A 6,000-nucleotide genomic window follows, 5' to 3' on the forward strand; every position below is an offset into this window, starting at 1 on the left:
GTACGTTTTGATCTAACCTTGAGAAGGGGAGATGTCACAAATTGCTGACGTGTCAAAGCCTAAAGGATGGAGCCAACTTGCAAATGCTGGCCGAGGGGCCTAAACCCTAAGAAGAACAAGTAACAGAAGAAGTCCTATCAACTTATGGGGACCCCGTCCGATAGGGCCCCAAGTGACATAAAGGATTAAAATAAAGCAGGACCCGCACACACGCAAAATTGATGACGTGGTAGATTTCCGAAAATTGTGCTGGCATGATGACGTGGCAGGTTGTACGGATTTTCGCGTTTTGCGCTAGCTGATGACGTGGCAGCTATATGGATTTCCGTGATTTACGCTGGCAGTTTTTTGGCTTTGCTTTTGGACCAAATGCTTTTGAGTTTGAAGGCTTTTTACTGTAAACTGCTTTTGGGGCCTAGGGCCTTTAAATATGTGCTAAGGGCTCATTCTCTGGCATGCTTCCTGGAGAAGGTGTAGAGTCTGGAGTACCGGCTTGTACTTTGTTGATGCAATATAAAGAAATACCGAAAGGGGCGCCAAGGCCAATACTCTTTGGGGTGGAATTCCGCCACTCTGTGTCGCGTGTCGTCTCTCTCTCTCTCTCTCTCTCTCTCTCTCTCTCTCTCTCTCTCAGTTCAGTTGTTATTGAAGTGCTAAAAGTCTGCTCAGTCTGCTCTTTTCTATTGGCACGTGGTGCCCGTCTTGTGACAATGACCTACTTGATCATGCATGTCCTGCTAGAGGCTCACAAAGTGCCAAGCTAGATCCTAAGATAACTAAGACTGATGCTGACCTCTAGCAGTAGCTTGTCCTCAAGTGCAATGTGCACGTGACAATATCTGTATTTGGAGATGAATTATTGCAGGATTCTCTCTTCATCAAAAGGGTTTATGTCCAAAAGATTGAATTTGTATGCATGATTGCATCGGGTAGTAACTGGTAACAATGTGGTTTATTTTTTGAGTATGTGGGTGTAATCGAGGGGACAAAAACTCTTAAAGTACTCTTCGTTAAGAGAGGGATAGGTGACAAGCAATGACGTGGCACTAACACGTGGTGAAGCAGCAGGAAAATGGAAAAACAAAGGGACTTTCTCTGGGCGTAGGCGTTAGTGAAATGCAACCCAAAAACCTCTGCAAGTCATGGATTGTATGAACTAAGACATGGCTGCAGCATGCTTATGTAGCACTATTGTACATGGCTGATATTTATCAGGGAGAAGCTTTTGTGCAACCATTTAGTTGACAACTGTTGACCTAAAATTAATTTTAGCAAATGATTTTTGAGTCGCTTTTGAGGCTACATTCCCATAAATTAAGGGCTCTAGTGCTAGATGTAATTGAGATCAGCTTGCACGGTCACACAAACAATTGTAAAAACTCTTGAGATGATATGTAAAGATATACAACATGGGGCGCTCGACTTAGAGGGCCAATACTCTGTGGAGGGTAAGTACGCTTCTCTCGTGTTGTCTAGTGTCTTCAAGTGTCATTTATATTGTTCTGCTCAGTCTTGCAATTGCAGTTTGTGAGTTCGGGTTGATCATCCGCTTGACAGGTGATTACACTGATGGTCTCTGCCTCTCTTTCACTAAATAAGTAGCCATCCTTACACAAGCTAGCAGTTCAGTAAGTTTCCAAATGGTTTGCCAGCGAGTGCCTTAATGGTTTCGCTATCTACAAACAATCCTGATACCTGCTTTCTACTACTGGAATGAGCATGGACCGAATGGGGCGAACCAATCAAAACAAACAATTATTATTTCAAAACTATAGCAAATGGGTTTGATCTTAGGAGAAGTTTAATTGTTAATGCCCTTTGCAAATGCTTCTGTTCGAGCTACAACTTCATTTTTTCATTTTTTGACCTTGTACCAATGTTGGCTGTTTTTGGTTCCCACTCCAACTAGAAAAGTGCAGGTATTTCTGTATGTCAGAATTGGTCCCATGCAAAAGGAATGACGTCTTTTATGGTGCCTTGTGATTTCTGTGACAGCTGAAGAAACCTGGCATGAACAATTTTTCTTGATATTCCAATGATTTTTTTTGCAGGATATACAGCTGTATTCCCGAGAATCTATGTGCGAGATCCACACAAAGTTTTAGGGGTTACTCGGGATGCATCCGAGGAAGAGATTCAATCAGCTCGCAACTTTCTTGCTGAACAATATGCACATCATGAACGAAGTAGGGAAGCTGTTGAGGCAGCTCATGACAAAATCATCATGGAAAGCTTCCGAGCAAGGAAAAAATCAAAAATCAATCTTAAGAGCAACCTTAAAAAGAAAGTTGAAGAATCACCTCCGTGGGTGAAAAGAATTCTGAATATTTTTGAAGTTCCACCTTCTCAAATTATACTACAGAGGGCGGCCTTTTTTGGACTTATGGGAGTGTGGAGTGTGATGAATCCAGCCGAGGGGGGCCCCGCATTTCAGGTTATGCAACCACCATATGAAAGAGCATTTTACAAACATTGTTGAGCTTTATTCTAATCAAAGATGATTGTGAGACTGCTCTTAAGAATCGAATTATCTGCAGGTGGCTGTTTCTCTAGCAGGATGTGTGTATCTTCTTAATTATAGGCTCAAAAGCATTGTCCTTCATGCTTGGGTAAGCATTCGAAGTGTTTATTCACAGTTGATATGAAAGAATTCGTTCTTTTGTTGTTTGTTTGTGTTGCCGTGTCTGTTGTTTAGAGTAGAATACTTGTTTCACAGTTTCAGTCAAGCAAGCTTCTCTAACTTATTTTACATAAGCCTCTTCTAAAAGGATTTTCAAGTGAATAATGGTTTTCTTTTTTCAAATCTTATTTTTGTTTAGAAACATATCAGGTCATGTAGTTTTTCTTCTTCATCTGTTTTCTTGTGTTGCCTTGCTTGTGTGTTTTAGCCTCTCTTATAATTTGTACGCTCAGAACTTTTCTGTGTGTGTGTGTGTGTATATGTATATATATAATAAGTTTCTCTGATTCATCAAGCATTTGATCTAATTGAGCATGTCTGTGGTTTCAGATTCGGCGGGCTTGTTGTGGGATGGTTGGTTGGCTCCTTCATTGTACCTGTCGTGCCAATGGCTTTACTGCCTCCGAATTGGAGCCTAGAAATCATAACGGCACTGATATCATATGTATTCATGTGGGTTGCATGTACTTTCTTGAAGTAAGGACACCTTATAGATATTGTATACCCGGGCCTCAAAAGGCTGGACTTGCAAGTGGTGGCTCTAGCACTCATCTATGCCTGTGCTCAAAAGGATGTCCGTTAAATGTTTCAGTAACACACTTTCTAGAGTAGATAGAGCTTTTCTTCCTTTTTAATGCACCATTACTATTTCTGTCACACTAGCCAATTTACCCGATCGACATTTTTGTAATGTACCCATTAGTGGTGAATATCAATATGTATCGGGATTTGTTCAAAAGAAAGCATGCTCTATGAAGTAGTGATTGTCACTTGAATGACCGTTTTGGGAGGGATTTCTATCGAATTCCAAGCAGAGTGTCAGCTAATGACTGCTTTTGTAGTACTGAGCGGTGAGGACTGGTTTAAATCTTGTGGACTTGAAAATTTGTTTACAATCTTCAAGGCTCTAATGGGAAGTGCAGTTAGTAGTGGCTTCCTTTTTGGTGGTGGTATTCTCTTTTGCTTGTCCTATTATTCTCAAAGCACACACCTAACACTTCCCCCTAAAGATACACCTTCATTTGACATGAATCAATCCATGATTAAATTTGCAATTAGGATTTTCTTGTCAATTGCTGTATGGATCCCAGTTACCTCTCTCGGGCGCTCACTCTATGTAGAACTCCTATATCTCATGCGTTCAAAGGGTATCATAAAAATTCCTTACCTGTGATTTTTTTGTGAATATAGCACACCCTTTTTGTGTTCAATCCGTATTTCTTTTTGAAGCTATACCCCTTTGTAAATGAAGATGTGGCAATTTTTTGAAATTAAAAAATATCCTTCTATTGAACCCATGTGATAAGTAAATATCAGGTGACCTCCCGCTATGTTCCGTCTTGAGTAACAGGTGGAGTTCAACACTTGTTGGATAGATCTTGGAGGTTTTTTGGGATTGTTTTCTACCACATTAAAGTTTCTTCTGCCTGTAGCTACTACATTGCAAAGTGAAGAGTAGCCTGTTGATTTATACCACCTGATTTAACAAGAGCAGTTGCCTTCTCAGCACTTGCAAATGAGAGGTTTAGTGCTAACTGGCTCATTGATCTTTTTCCTTGGATGAACACTTTTGTTTCGAAGGTTTCCTGTTCTGACCCAACGTTGAATGTTCAAGAGGCACCCTCTGAATTGCACCCTTGTAAATTGCATGTTAGATGTTAACAATGCTGGCATTATGGCAACACAAAAAGCTCGAACTTATCTCTTCTCTATCTCTCAACAACCTTTGGGCGTATCACTTTGACCTTCCACTCCATTATCGGCTCAATGTGGTTTGGTTGAGGCATTGCTTTCCCCTTTTGCCTTGCCTTGCCTCTACTGTGTCTATGTTAGACGGCAGTGCCATTGTTTGTGGTTGGTCGGCTTTGCTTAGATGCTTCTTGATGTGAGATTAAGTACTTTGCCATAACCTTCATTCATACGTTCTTCATTTTCGTATCCTTAATTCATACCTTCTAGAATTTTCCTATTGATGTGGTTGTCACTCAAAAAATGTGTCTTTGCACATCCAAACATCTTGCCAGTCCTAATATTGAGCTTCAATGAATTGACATTTAAACGGGCTTTGTTCGTATCTAGCACGAAAAAGCTCCCTAGCCATGAATATGTTATTAATAAATAGTACTTTTCTTGAAGGAATAAGAGTTCCATAAACTATTAATAATTTATGGATCACATGTGGATTTGTATTGTCATGCTGATGATAACAAGGATCTTATCCATAATAAAACATGCATTTGCATCCTAGCATTCATAGTAGGTAGATTTTAAATGTTCTCAATAAGCTCCTTACATTGGCAAAAGGGTCAAAGATTGGTTTTTGGAATAAAAACTGATAAAGGCAGGAAAGAAACATGATTAATTTTTGCATTGCGTTGTCCCATTAGAAAGATACCCAAGTTGAGGTCTTTCTCAAACTCTCTTTATGTTAAGGTTCTCATATAGCCAACTTGTTTGAGCACAAGTGTAGAAGCAATGCAAAAATTCATCACTTGGCATGTTTTACAGTTAAGACATTACAACCGTGGGTATATGAAGCAAACATAACGTTACATATGTGCATATTTAGCCTCTCAAAATTCATCTAGTGTTGTGCAAGATCTAAACTCTTTGTTAAGAATCTCAAAAAACAAGGTCTTCATGCTTTTATTCAAGTGTCGAGGTATTTTCAATAAGTAACGAGAAATGCTAAGGTCAACTCTTAGCTTTTAATAACCTTGCCTTTGGACAAGTGCCATAAAATGTGGAGTGACGAGTAGTTTAAATGTGATGTTGTCTTAGCATGGAAATGCTAGTTGATTGAGGTGGGTCCAGCAAACAATTGAAATTCCACCTTCAGTAGTGTGCTTCCTCAAGCACTTGTGCCACCAAAATTGGAATGAATTACTCAATAAACAATGTCGACTAGATGCTGCTTAGAAGCAAGTTGGATTCCATAGAGTCAGTAAACTAGCTGCGGGTAGTAAGTGTGCGCAAAGAAATAAACTAGTTTTGATCACATGATACGCAGTGGGCATGCATTCTACAATTTGAAAGATGTGTCCATAATAGAATACACTTTTTGAAAATCATGTGTTGCATTCAAATTTGTTTCAAGAATTTTTCTTTTCTTGAAATGGTCATTTGGTTGATGTAAATCAAGACTTTGACCAACAAGTGCAACCAAGAACTTGCTAACCATGCTAGAGGTTTTGTATGGAAAAGGGCTAGTGAGAAGTGATAAGCTTTAGGGACTACGTCTCTGATAGGCGAGGGACTCTAGCATATTCATCTCCACCTATCTGTACTCCTATTATAGGCCCCCTGGCCCATCTTCAGTA

The 6,000-nt window shown here is 39.7% G+C and overlaps 1 pseudogene across 1 annotated transcript in view; it reads left to right on the top strand.

Moving 5' to 3' along the window:
* The window catches only part of LOC147464666 (protein CHAPERONE-LIKE PROTEIN OF POR1, chloroplastic-like), a 28,173-nt pseudogene extending 24,717 nt beyond the window's left edge, over nt 1-3,456 (top strand). Inside the window, exons 3-5 of the transcript XR_015188604.1 lie at nt 2,052-2,434; nt 2,538-2,609; nt 3,011-3,456. The product of XR_015188604.1 is annotated as a protein CHAPERONE-LIKE PROTEIN OF POR1, chloroplastic-like (transcript). The remainder of the gene's footprint in view (nt 1-2,051; nt 2,435-2,537; nt 2,610-3,010) is intronic.
* Nucleotides 3,457-6,000: the final 2,544 nt, after the last annotated feature.

Source organism: Adiantum capillus-veneris, chromosome 1, assembly GCF_014529385.1.
Source record: "Adiantum capillus-veneris isolate H3 chromosome 1, ASM1452938v2, whole genome shotgun sequence".
Taxonomy (NCBI): domain Eukaryota; kingdom Viridiplantae; phylum Streptophyta; class Polypodiopsida; order Polypodiales; family Pteridaceae; genus Adiantum; species Adiantum capillus-veneris.